The sequence below is a fragment of the Oryzias latipes genome, chromosome 12 (assembly GCF_002234675.1).
Source record: "Oryzias latipes chromosome 12, ASM223467v1".
Taxonomy (NCBI): Eukaryota; Metazoa; Chordata; class Actinopteri; order Beloniformes; family Adrianichthyidae; genus Oryzias; species Oryzias latipes.
In genome coordinates this window covers 21,488,950-21,503,834 of record NC_019870.2, presented here as the reverse complement: position 1 = coordinate 21,503,834, position 14,885 = coordinate 21,488,950, and positions in this window count along the sequence as shown.

Here is a 14,885-nt window from a genome sequence, read left to right as displayed (position 1 = left end):
AAGCTGCGTCTGAATCTGACGCCCGTGTTTGCATCTCTCTGACAGAGTTTGAAGCCAAAGCCCCTCCCCCGCCTCTTTACCTGCTTCTCCTCTCTACCTGTGCACCTGTTCACACATCCTCTGCAGCTGTGAGTTGTTTTTCCCCGCGCTGCCAGTGTATTCTACAGAGAGTACGCACGATAGTTGGGGCAGCAGAAGGATGAAAGAGCTGTGACTCTATCTGGCAACACTGCGCTGGATGAGGAAGGAAGGAGCAGGTTTCCTGGCAAGGACATGATGTCAATTGATAAAGCAGAAAAGAACCTCAAACGAGCTTCATCGTGAGACACGCATGGTGTTCAGATCTGCGTGCCGATGCCAAACTGAGGCGCAAAACAGCAAAAACGGGAAATGGCTGAAGCTAAAAAAAAAAAGATTTTTCCATCAGGAAAAAATTAATTCATAGATTTTCAGCTCTGTTGGACCATTACGTTTTTGTTTTTGTAGGGACCATTACGTTTTTGTTTTTGTAGAGGGATGGAGGGAACGGTGTCTGCTTCCGTGTCCTCTTTGCGTGTTGATGAAGAAACGTAGAGCCACTTTCTCTTTTGTGCATAACAGGCACATTTATTCACATGAGAAAGACGTAGCACATGCTCCTCGTATCATGGAGTCTGCCATACACACCTGAACATTGCACATGCGCAGCTCTGCTGCAGAATCACCCGACATCACTGTGAACAGGTTACCGTAATGCACCTTGTATGAACACACACATAAACACTGGTTCTAACTTTACCATAACACATTGAGTAAGGGCGCACTTTAATCTTTACATCTTAACACCCCCACTCGAACTTAGCTCACTGTGTTAAATTTTGATTCAATTATCTGTTTCACATAAACACATTAAACACCAAACAAATTCTGGGAAAACCTTTGTAGTTCCAGCTTTGTTGCTGGCTTAGTCATCACATCGGCTGTCATTTTATCAGTTGGACAGTAGTTTAACAAAACTTTACCACTTGTCACGATCTCTCTGATGAAATGGTATTTGATGTCAATGTGCTTGCACCTCTGTCTGTTAACAGGGTTTTTAGCTAGAGCTATGGTGCCTTGATTGTCTTCAAACACTTCTGTCTTTGCATAGCTGCATTCATCTAGGCCAGTGAGTAACTGCTCTAAGTAAATGACCTCTTGTAAAGCTGCTGCAAGAGACATGTACTCTGCTTCACATGTTGAAAGTGCCACTGTGGGTTGTCTTTTTGTTTTCCAAGAAATGAGTGAGCTTTTCTCACTCAGACTCACACAGTACCCTGAAACACTGCGCCTATCCTTTTCATTGGATGCCCAGTCAGCGTCACAGTAAACCCGGAGGCCTAAAATACCTGAAGAGTTTTTGTTAAAGCACAACTCCTTTTCCTGAGTACCTTTAAGATACCTGAGAACATGTTTAACACTGTTCCAGTGTTCTTCTGTCGGATCCCCAAAATGTTGAGAGAGTCTGCTCACAATATAACTCAGGTCTGGCCTAGTACAGGTTGACAAGTAGATTAGACTTCCTACTGCTTCCCTGTACTTCCTTACATCTGTCATTTTCTTTCCGTTGTCAGAATAGACCAGTTTCTGTTCACAAGGTGTCTCCCTTGGTTTGCAGTCTTCCATTCCAAATCTTTCTAAGATCTTATTTATGTATCTTTTCTGCGACATTTTGACTTGGTTTTCGTTTTGATGGAAATCAATACCCAAAAAGTGTTTCAATCTTCCCAAATCCTTCATTTTAAATCTGTCAGTTAACATTTGTTTTACATCACTTAGAGCCAGTTCGCTGCTTCCAGCCAGAATAATATCATCAACCCAAATCACAAGGATCACTTTTTCATCCTCCCTTTTCATAGAATAAAGACAGTGATCTGCAGGATTCTGTTCAAAACCGTTTTCCGTCAAATACTTGTGTAGCATTAAGTTCCAGTTTCGACCTGATTGCTTTAGCCCGTAAAGTGACTTATGTAGCTTACATACCAGTTTTTGACCTGATTTCATTTTCTTCTCAAAACCTTCTGGTTGATCCACAAATATTTCACAGTCTATTGGAGCATGCAAATAAGCTGTCTTTACATCCATTTGGTGTAGGATTAAACCTTCCTGTGCTGCTTTTTGCATCACTATCCTTACACTTGTCATGTCTGCAGTGGGTGAAAAAGTCTCACTGAAATCTGTCCCTTCTTTTTGGTTATAGCCTTTAGCCACAAACCTTGCTTTAAATTTATCACCTCCGTCAACGTCTGTTTTAACTGCATAGACCCACCTTCCCCCCACTGCTTTCCTGCCTGCAGGTAACTTAGTGAGGGTGAAAGTCTTGTTGTCTATCAGTGACTTCATTTCTTCCTCCATAGCAATCTTCCATCGCTCTGACTCTGCTGATGCTACTGCTTCCTGGTAAGTATTGGGGAGATCACATACTGCTCTGTAACAGAAATCTACACACATTTGGAGATTGTCGTTACATTCAGTGTCATAGTCTTGGAGATAAGCCGGTTTCTTTTTGGTTCGAGTCGAATTCTTTCTTTGAGCTGTCTCCCGGGGTTTCCCCACACAGGATTGCTCTGCCTCTACTGGGAGAGTTTCCGGAACCTCACAGTCAGTGTCAACATTTTTATCCATTTCTTTTTCCATCTTTGTTGGATCATCATCATTTGTTCCTCTAGGAAACATTCCATCAACACACTCCAAAAATGGCTCTGTTGTTTGTGTTTCTTTTTCACTTGTAGCCTTATTAATGAACTTTACCAGCCTGTGCTTCTGGACTTTACTTTCATTCGGGTAATAGACTAGGTAAGCTGGGCTATATTTGTCATATCCAACAAAAACTCCTTCATTACATCTTGATTCAAACTTCCCTTTATCTTGTTTGTAAGCCAAACATGTGGAGCCAAATTTATGCATGTTAGCAATATTTGGTTGTTTTCCTGTTAACATCTCATACGCTGTTTTCTTGGTGCGTCTGCTGTAACACCTGTTCCTGATGTAAGCTGCTGTCTGCATTGCGTAGTTCCAAAACGTATCTGGCAACCCGCTTTCCATCAGTAAACATCTACTCATTTCCAAAAGAGTACGCCAGCCCCTTTCTGCTGTGCCATTTTGATGAGGTGAGTACGGTGCAGACCTTTCGTGTCTGATTCTGTTTTTGGTCATAAGTGTCTGAAAATCTTGACTTGTGAATTCAGTGCCATTGTCAGAACGAATGCACCTTATTTCACCATATGGTGCTACATCAGCTATAAACTTTTCAGTCGCACAAACTGCATCACTTTTAGCTTTAAGGAAATATACAAAAACGGTCCCCGTGTAGTCATCAGTAAAAGACTGTGCGTATTTGTACCCATCTAAACTAGTTTGCATAGGACCAGCTAGATCTGTATGTACTAGTTGTAGTGGTTTTTCAGCCTTTACATCTGGTTCCCTGTTTCTTGTCTGAGTGGTTTTACCTTCTGTACACACTCTGCATGGGTTCACCTGTTTATGCACATCCCCTTTTACTTCCATTCCTTTCACCACACTTTGCAACTTTCTTATGTCGTCAAAATTGCAATGACCCATGATTTCATGCCAACCTTGAATATCATGAATTGCTTTACATTTGTCATTGTCATCTTCAATAGTGGGTAAATAATACAGTTTTTCATTTTCATGAATATCAAACCTGCATCTGCTTTTTGTTATCAGGTGGCTTTCTCCTTTCTTGAATGTGATGGTTGTCCCCTCATTTGCTGCTCTTGCCACTGAGAAGATGTCATGGGGGTACGTTGGCATGAAGAGGGCATCTCTCAGATATGCCCGGTGCTGCTGTCCAGTGCAGTCTACCAGGTGTATCAACGCTGTTCCTCTGCGTTGCGCTGTCCCGTTGACCTTCGTCCCGTCAGCTAACTCCACTGTGTGCCTCTCTGGATTGAAGGACTCATCAAAGTCGGTGAATTTCCTGATGTCATTCACAATGTGGGATGTGGCGCCTGCGTCGACCATGATGCCCTTCATCTTCACCTTGCTTGCTGGTGTCTCTGCTTTGGCCTTGAAGAAGTGGTCTGTGCTTCCACTTGCGTCCTCCGTCACCTTCCGGACGTCGTCTTGTTTCCCCTTTTTCTTACATATTGTCTCTTTATGTGTGTTACTTTTGCAAAAGTTGCACCACACCTTCTGTTGGCATCTTCTTGCTATGTGTCCTCTTTTTCCACATTTGTAGCATGTCACTTCAGCCTCTTCTTCTTTTCTGTGGTAGGTGCGTGCTTTATTTTTCATCTGTTCCTATTTTTGCGTAGGTTTTCATCACGTTGTCTGTTGATTCTGCCTTGCTCATTTTTTCTGCCTCTTCATAGACTCTTAACCTCCTCTTGAAGTCTGTGAAAGTTACTTTATCTTCATTCTGAGTTATGTGCACGGCAAGTGGTTTAAATGAGTCTGGGAGTCCACCTAGGATCATGGCGATGAGCAGTCCGTCACTCATATTCTCTCCGGCATCGCGTAGAGCTGTGATCGTGTTTTCCGCCCTTATCATGTAATCCGTCACGCACTCATTTTCGGCCATCTTCAACCTCGTTAGTGTTGTGTAGAGGTTTATGATTCTGGGTTTACTCTTTCCCGAGTAGTGGTCTCTCAGAATCTTCAGAGCTTCTCTGCCTCTGTCCGCGGCTTCATGTCTGATGAGTGACAAGCTCTTATCGTCGATTAGCCGTATTAACTCCGCATAGCAGTCGGCATTCTTGCTTTGATCATTAGCTAGCTGCTCTTCAGTCACAGGTTCATTAAGGATGGTTTCCTTAAGCTTCAAGCTGTGTAAATGTCCGAGAAAACGTGTTTCCCACAGTTCATATCTTTCCTCTGAACCGTCAAATACTAGCTGGGCTGTTTGAAGGCTTGCTAGTCTGTTAGCCATGTTGTTAGTTCGCTCTTTGCTTTTCGCGCCTTTTTCGTGCTTCGCTCCGACGCGTCAGCTCTTTTCTTTAGCAAACTTGTCTTTAGCTCTTTCTTTCGTTTCTCCAAATTTCACCTTTCTTAACGGCAGCTTGAATACGTAGCAAGTCCGTTAGACGTTAAGGAATCCGCTTGATACTCAGCGTTCATTCATTCCTCCGTACGTACCGGTGAAAATGTCCGCCTGGGCCCATAACCTGTAGAGGGATGGAGGGAACGGTGTCTGCTTCCGTGTCCTCTTTGCGTGTTGATGAAGAAACGTAGAGCCACTTTCTCTTTTGTGCATAACAGGCACATTTATTCACATGAGAAAGACGTAGCACATGCTCCTCGTATCATGGAGTCTGCCATACACACCTGAACATTGCACATGCGCAGCTCTGCTGCAGAATCACCCGACATCACTGTGAACAGGTTACCGTAATGCACCTTGTATGAACACACACATAAACACTGGTTCTAACTTTACCATAACACATTGAGTAAGGGCGCACTTTAATCTTTACATCTTAACAGTTTTTTTACTTTGACCTGCATCTTTACCAGCTGGTTTAGCGCGCTTCAGGCCGTCTGTCTGCGCGCGGACACACGCACACTTTTAACCGAACAGGATCTGTGAAAATATATTTAATAATTAAGTTGCACATTACACAAAGGAGGAATGCATGAAAAGATGAGGCTGGCGGAGGGACATGAATCTCTTTAATAATATCAATACCAATACGTGTTTTTTTTTCCTGTGGGGCGGGTGACGATACAAAATGATCTCACGAAAAACGGTTGAATTATTGCCAGGAACACGGACAGATTCATATTCAAAGCCATTTTTAGTAAGGTGTAAGAAAACTACAGAAAAAAATGCCTCCTCGCAAGAGCCGGTTAATCGTTCAGAAAACAAAAAAATAAATATTGGCATGAACAAATAACTTGGGGGTTTATTTATGAACAGATACATTAAATCAACACCAAAGTGTTTGTAATTTAATTATTTATAAATCAGCCACGTTTACCATGATCAGAACACTGCAGTCTTTGTAAAATGTCCATATTCATTGTGTTTTTACTCTGACAAATAGGTGTCATTCTCTGCGTTAAATAGGAGTGGTTTGCCTCCAGACCAGGTGGTGCCAACTTCTTTTCGTGTCAAGCACCTTATGAACGACACCCGAAAGAAAAAAGTAGTGAGCATGGGTGTCCAAATTGCTTTTAAAGTTCAGAGAACTATATAGGGAACTATATAGTGCTGCACTATATAGGGTTTTTGTAGTTAGAGATTAGGGCAGGAATTCGGACACAGGTTCGTTTCCACTGAAATGCCTTCCATCGACCAACTTCGTTTCTAACAATAAAGTTTTAAAAAAAACTGTCTCTACTGAAATGCCTTCCGTCGTTTCTATTGAAAATTTCAGTAGTATGTGTGTGAGTATTTTGGTAGTGTGTGTGAGAGCATTTTCACATGTGTATGTGAGAGCCTTTTCACATGTGTATGTGAGAGCATTTTCGATAGTGTGTGTGAGAGCATTTTCAGTAGTGTGTGTGAGAGCATATTCAGTAGTGTGTGTGAGAGCACTTTCGATAGTGTGTGTGAGAGCATTTTCAGTAGTGTGTGCGAGAGATTTCACATGTGTATGTGAGAGATTTCACACGTGTATGTGAATGAATATATTTTCAGTTGTATGTGTACAAGCATTTCACTAGTGTGTGTGAGATATTTCCTATGTGTTTATGAATAGTAATTCTGAATAATGTCCTACACGGCACCTCATACACTCACGTGATGCAGACTCTCGTGAACCCTTTACCCAAGGACACGTCACTCCAAACCGGGGGAAAGCCTCCATCTAGAATTCAGGACTGACACACCGGGGTCTTATGCACTGAGGGAGGGGGGGAACAATAAAACCCACACAATTAAACACAGTTCTAAAAGAATTATATAAAAATTCTTAAAACAAAAATAAAAGAGACTCTCATGGGAGTAGGTCTGCCCGTAGGTGCTGCTCAATGAGTGTGGCAAAGCTTTTAGTGGGTGGCGGGGGAGAATTCAGGCGTTAAGAGCCCTGTTAGACCTCCTTTACTCTGGCTCGATAGCAACTAGCGAGCACGCAGGCCCTGCAGAACCCTTGTCAGAGTCCACAGGGAGTCGGCACACGAGCACTGAATTTAAAATACTTCCAAAAACTCAGTATAGAAAAAGCAGCAAGTGTTCGGCGGGCGGGAGCGTCAGACAGACCCTGGCGATGCAAGAACTACTAACACATTAGCCAAATAAAAAATAAAAACGGCTTAAAGGGAAGCGCAGGACTTGACCCTCGCCGGCTTACCAGACAGACTGTTCGTCACCTGGGAGGCGCTCAAATGCAGAGGCTGTAATTCGGCTCAAAATCTGTGCCTGCAGTTCTCATCCGGATCTTTTTTTTTTTTTAGACTTTACAACAATGTAAATGTCTCAGGGGCCTCAATCAAACATCTGCAAAGTTTGATAATGGTACAGGCTGATTGATTTCACTTAAAAAATGCTGGAATTTAGGTCTGGAGTTTGACCATTTGGCATTATGAATATGGAATTTCACTAATAATAAAAACATTACACAACATTAATACAAATATCCACACTGTCCAGAAAAATCTGCCTTTTTTCTTTCTTGTCAACAATGATTTGTAATCTTCACTGGTGTCCATGGATTACATGAAATCTTTCCACCTTTATCCACCTTTGTCATGATAGGAATAACACCTCAAAGTAAGGGTGGGGTCATCTAAGATAGCACAAGGGTTAATAGGTTACAGATGTGTTTTGGCATTTCCAAAGACAGAGACACATAGACAGATCTAGAAATTCCCTCAACCTTAGATAACAGAATTCTACCGTTCAGAGAAAGATCTCTCATTAACCACATATTATATCTTTTGATAATTTGTTCAGTTATTGGCTTGAAATTAACATCACTGCGATTTTTTTCTTTTTAATCAATAATTATACCAAGATATGTAAGTGAAGTTTTAACTGGAATACCGTTGATTTCTGGTGAATCGCTTCAATCTTTTAGTGGAAACAGGACAGATTTGTTAAGGTTCATTTCTAATTCAGAGACTCCAGAGAAGTTTTTAATTCCTTTCATTGCATTTGTTATTTCATGTTTATTGGCCAAAAAAATTGTTGTGTCATCTGCTAGTTGAGAGAGTTTAAATTTTCTTCCTAAAGCTGTAATACCTCAAAATGGACATTTCTTAATATGAATGGCCATAACCTGAGCAACTAGTAATAAGAGGAAAGGGCTAAGAGGATTTCCCTGTCGGATTCCTCTGTTAATGTCAAATCTGGGAGTTGTGCCATGTGCAAGTTTAATGGAGCTGTTGAATCCATTGTACAGAACCTCAATTGCTTTTTTAAAATCTTTTACCAAATCCAAATTCTTTAATAACTCGAATTATAAAACTATGACTAATTGTGTCAAATGCCTCGTAAAAGTCAACAAATAAAACTATCATCTATAATATGTTCATTATAATCAATCATGTCTAGTATTAATCTGATATTGTTGGCAATATTTCTACCAGGCATGAAACCGGATTGTTCGTCATCAATAATGTTATCCAGTCCTGGTTTTAATCTTTTGGCAAAAATAAGAGCATATATTTTAGCATCATTGTTTAGCAGACTAATTGGTCTCCAATTTTCTATGCATAATTTATCTTTTTGTGGTTGGGGATGAATTTGATAAGGCCTTGTCTGAGAGTTGGGGGCAATATACCAATTTCTAACACTTCTTCAAATACATTTGTTAGAAAAGGGGTCAATTTAGCAATAAAAAATTTATAAAAGTCACTTGTTAGTCCATCATTACCTGGATTTTTATTATCTTTAAGAGATTTAATACAATCTTCAACTTCCTCTTTTTTACTTTTTTAAGTCTTTTCAAAGGTTTCACTGACTTTTTCAATCTTATCTTTAATATTGTTAATAAATAGTTCAATATCTTATTCTTTAAAGCAATCTTTAGTGTAAGGTTTCTGATAGAATTTTGCACCGTATTGAGAAACCTTTTTTGTATCTTAGCTTATTAAATTACCAATTTTAATTTGACGTAGACAGGAAATTTCAAAATTTCTTTTTTCTAAGGTGAAAAAATATTTAGTGCATTTTTCACCTTGTTATAACCATTTTCTTCTTGATCTAACAAATGCTCCTCGTGCTTTTTCTTTATATTTTATTCAATTCTGATTGCAAAGAAATGAGTGTTTTCTAGATCAGATAAATTTGTTTTTTCATTGATAATCATTTTTCTTATTAGTTCTGATTGTCCTTTTTCTTTTGCTTTAGCAATTTTTTTTCCAAATGATATTGCCAAATACCTTATTTCATACTTCATTAACCCCCAACTATTTGAATATTTTTTTAATGTAAATGCTTGTTTCCAGTATTTATCAATTAGTTTTTCTACTCCATCAGAATTTTTTTTATTGTTTAATAGTAAATTATTCAATTTCCAATAGTCTACGTTGCATTTGGGTGCTGTCACGGGGCTTCCAGGGGCAAAAACCCAAACGCAGGAAGGACAAACAAACTCAGGTTCTGAATCCAAAAAGGGTTTCTTTTAATGTCGAGCGCCAAAACAGAAGACTCGAAAGAGCCAGACCAAAAAGACGCTTAGACAGTACAACAGAAACTCAACCCTTAAATAGGAAACTTAAACATAATGAGAAACACCTGTGAGTCTCACAGCAGGCCTCAGGAAAGGGAGGGCCTCCAGAAGAGTCCGGCTACCAGACGGACGACGGGGTTGACCGGGGATGGTCACGATGGAAACGTGTGACCAGGTTCCGGTCAACAATGAAACGGTCAGGGACCCATTGGCGATCCGCGGGACCGTATCCCTCCCAGTCCACGAGGTACTGTATTCCTCTACCCACTCTTCTGGAGGCGAGGAGTGTCTTGACGGTGTAAACCGGGCCGCCATCTATGAAACGAGGGGCTGGAGGAGAAGCTGGAGCGGGTTGAAGGGGAGAGTCTCTGGCTGGCTTGACCTTGCTGACATGAAACACGGGGTGGATCTTTAGAGAGCGTGGCAGGTCCAGTTTCACAGCCACCGGGTTGAGTACTTGAGTGATGGAGTAAGCCATAAACAGCTACACCACACCTCCAAACCCATTTGGGCACTCATACACCCAATACAATGACTTAGAATAAACACAAATGCCTTTAGGCTCCCCTGGGGTGAAGCATATTATATTAAATTTAGGATATGTCAGCTAAGGTGATGCAAATTAATAGTTCACAATACTTGCGGGACAGACAGTGCATTGTCCATTTCTTTAGTTTGTCGTTTTTTTGGGCGGAATTATCCGCTTTTGTCGAGGTAGAAATGCAGCAAAAGATTTAATTTTTTCCAAATATTGTCTCATGTAAGGTCTTAGAGTAATTTTTTATGAATCCAGGAGGAGCCTCAAGCAAAAGGTCCTTCTATTCCGCCATCTTTAAAGCACAAAAATGTCTCCATATGTCAATCAAATCAAGTCTATTACAAACAGAATGTTTTCCAACTCTTTTGCGTCCTCTTTTCTGGGGGGAAATCTATCAAGATGGCCATTCATTACAGCATTAAAATGTCCTCCCCATAAAATCTTATTGTTGGGATATTTTTGTAGGAGTGTCTTAAGTTTTTCTTCCAATGTTAAAAGATTGTATTGTTGTTTGATTATTGGAGGCCTATGTATTAATTAAAATAAAATTGGTCAAAATTCACTACAATGTTGTAAGTCAATGAGGACCCAAATTAAGGCACGCACAGGGTGTAAATAAAGTTTATTTGGAGAGTTCCTTAATCCAAGAGAAAAATGTCCAAAGTCCAAAGGAAGGAAACTGCTAGGTCCTGTGGAGCTTGAGACGCAGTGTGACGTCACCGCCGAGGAGGAATTCCGTGCAGGCGAAGACAGCAAGGTCCGTGTAGACAGCAGGCTCCGAGGGAGGAGAGAAGCAGACAGTCTTAAAGAGCGTAGGGCAGGGGTCGGGAATGTGTGAGGGAAAAGGCAGAGGGTGGGGGTGGGGGGACAGCAGGTGAATCGCGCAGGGATTATAAAAACGTAAAACCCGCTGCCCGTCACTCACTGCAGCGTGAGAGTGTGTGTTTGGCTCCCCGTCTGCATGTGAGCAGTCTCTCACATCTACAGAACACTCATACCAACCTAAGATCACGTTTAAAGTTTCAACGCCTGCACGAAGCAGAAACTCACCACGGATCAACCAGACTAGACCATCAGCAAAACTACCACGAGAAATACTCATCATTTATTAGCAACAGAATAACAATGTTATTAAAAATAATCCACAGACTTATTGTACTTTAAAAATGTTGAAATTAAATCAAATGCACATATTCATTTGTATATTTAGTTTTAAACAAATTGTCGCGGACTGAGTTGGATGGCTGTTGGGCCGCGTTAAAAGTTCTGGAGTTCATTGAACGCGTCAAGCAGAGATCTGATTGGCTCTCAGTTCTGTCGCTCAGCCTGTTGTTAGGTAGTTTGGACCAATGGGGTTCAGCTATGGGCCGAATAAGGGAAATGGGAGGGCTGCAGCGGTAGCAGGGGAATATAAAGTTGTGAGAAGCGCTCTCTCTCGTCTCGGCGGGAGAGATTCAGGAGTTGCTGAATTAATTGTACGGCGTTTGTTGCGGTCTGCAGTAATCGGAATAAAGAACTTTAAAAGAGGTTAAGTCTCCGTGCCTCAGTGTGGGGAAGGGACACTACATTATTGTATGGCTCTTTCGAAATTACATTTCAAAATATGTGGCATTTATGGCTCTCTTGGCCAAAAAGGTTCCCGACCCCTGGCGTAGGGAGTTGGGAGGTGCGGCTCCTTACGTGACAGTAGCGGCAGGCTCCGTGTGAGTGTCGAGAAGACCAGATTCACAGCGTGCGGTGCCGAAGGGAGGCGGAGAGCGTGATCCGTGGAGCGTGATCCGTGGAGCGTGATCCGTGAAGCGTGATCCGTGAAGCGTGATCCGTGAAGCGTGATCCGTGAAGCGTGATCCGTGATCCGTGGCCTGAGGTTCATCAGGGTGAAGAATCTCGAACTGGCAACGAGTGAGCAGACACACCCACCTCATATACCCCGCGTCACAGCTGGAGCCATTCAGAAATCAGGAGCCGGTGAGAGGAGAACGGCAGAAATGGCGAGACACTACCGAAATCCTGACATACAAAAATAATCCGGCTCCCATTTTTGTCAATTAAATGCTCAAGAGTGCGGTCTTTAAATTTGCCCTGTAAAATAATTACCCCTGCTGACATGTTGCTACCAAAAGAAAACCAGACATTTTTATCCCACTGACTTCTCCAAAACTCCTTATCTGCTTCAGAAGCGTGTGTCTCTTGAATGAAATAAAAGTCTGGATTTTTATTTTGGCAATATAAAAAAACACATTTTCTTTTCAGTTGCTCTCTGATATCCCTGGCATTCACAGTTAGAACAAATAATGACATGAACTATAATGAACAAGAAAAAAAAGAAAATTAACTTAGGAACCTCCTGGTTTTGTTCAGGAACCGCTGCACATATTCAGTATGCCTTCAACTTTGAGTCTGTTTTATACTGTCATACTGACCTTTACAAACATAGTTCAGCTTAACTCAGTACTATTTCCTTGCCGTTCACAAAAGCCCTGTTTCCAATGAAATCGGCTTTCTCTCCTTTCTTACTAGCTGCGTCCACCGCTGGCCATAGGCGGCTGTGAAATTCTTTATCAGCATATGTGAGATCTTCCTGGAGACGGAGATCATGATCCAGTAGGTAGACATTTTTTTTAAAACCTTTCCACAGGAGATCTTTGGCCGATCTGGAGAGGAACCTGATGATTATGGGCCGGGGACGTTGATTCCGTCGATTCCCACTGGGCTTTCCAATTCGGTGTGCAATGTCAACTGCTGAAACCACCACTGCAAAATCTTTGGTTGGTAACATCACTTTAAAAATGTCTTGAACTCTTGATTTGACGTACTCTGGATTTCTTTCAGGGACACCAGACATGCGTAGATTCACTGTTCTGCTGTAGCGGTCTGCATCGTTCATTTTGGTTTCCATCTGTCCAACCTTCTTCTCCAGCTCTTTACATTGCTTTTTCAGGCTCTCATTTAGTTTTTTTTAAGTCCATTTCCTCCTGATGGCAAAACTTAAGCGACTTATTCTTCAGATTGTCAATTTGGACAGTATTGTAATGCACAGCTTCACACAGCCTGCTCGTTTGCTAATTTTTTCAGTAACTGCTTTGATAATAATGGTGGACTGTAGCTCAGACAAAGTCGGCTCAGTTGCAGCGCTTTTATCAGGATTATTTTGCTGTTCTTCTCCTCTCACCTTCTTGGGGGGATGTTTCACAGATGTATTTGGCATTGAAGTGCATTCTTCATCATCCTTCATTTGACATGCATAGGAATGGGTTTGTTGATGTGTCGTTTCTCCTCAGAAGCATCCACTTCCATATTTTCCGAAGAGCTGCTGCGGTTGAGTGAGCCACGTTTTTCTTTTGATTTCTTCATCATTGTTAGTTTAGGATTTGAAAGATTAATTTGAAGAATCTTCACGGCACAACTTTTGTTTTTTGTTTCAAGCCAAAAGGTTAGCGAAAAAAACAGTTTGTGCAGCAAATTCCAAGTTTTAAGAACTCACAGAAGTTTCTTACATGCGGTTGCCATCTTGCCCCCCCCCCCCTTCTCATCCAGATCTGAAGCCAGTATGAAGTCATGAGTGACCGAACGAACTCCTGTTAAAAGTTCCTGTGTGCAACAGGAAGTGGGCGAATCCACTGGCCAAATGCTACCCATGACCAACTGAGGGCTTCTTGGCTTTTTTATTGTGCCCCATGAGGCCACTGCCTGCCACTATCCTTTGCCTATCCTCACGTTGAGGATAGGTTGCTGGAGCTTGTGGAGCCGAGGTATGTGAACCCGTCCACCACCTCTAGGGTGTGATCGCTAATGGCAAGGCAAGGCAAGTTTATTTGTATAGCACAATTCGTACACAAAGTAATTCAAGGTGCTTCACAAAACAGAAAAATGCATTAAAATCACAATACATCATAGAAATAATCAACGTAAAATTTACTTTAAAAGAAAAGAAAAAGAAAAAAAAATAATAATTGAAAATTGATTTAAAAATAAAGGAAGGAAAGGAAAGAAAAGTGCAGATAGGACCTTTCAGTCATATACACGGCTAAACAGAAATGTTTTAAGTCTAGATTTGAACATGAACACAGAAGACGCCTGTCTTACGACTTCAGGGAGGCTGTTCCAGATTTTAGCTGCAGAATATTGAAACGCTTTTTTTAGTCATTTATTTGAATAGGGGGGACAGCGCATATTAATAAACATTTCTGTCAATATGCCAGAGTTAGCCAAAGGGCTATTTTTCATCTGCAGTCCCTGGGAAGATGTTAAAAATCACCCTAAAAGATCAAAGTAAAATTACATATTTACATAACATTACATATATATATTAAACAATGCATTCAATAAAATAAGCAGTTAACCTAAAATCAAATTAATGATAAAACAATACAAAAACAGAAAAATGTAAGAACATACGTGCACATAAAAGACATGACAGTAATGAGGATCAGTGAGAGGAAATGTACTCAGTGTTGACAGCTCTGATTGTCAATGAGCCATTTCTTTAATTGTGTCTTGAATAAATGATATGTGTTTTGATTTCTGATACTAACAGGTGTGAAGTTCCACTCAGTAGCAGCTCTAACAGAAAAAGCGGTCTGACCAAAAGCGCTTTTTCTGAAGGGAATGATACAGTCTCCTCTGACTGCTGATTCCCCTTGTTTAGTTTTGACTCTGGGAATCAACAGGAGGCCGGCCCCAGTGGTCCTCAGAGTACGAGATGGTTCATATGGCACTAACATGTCAGAGATGTACTTTGGTGCTCGGCCATG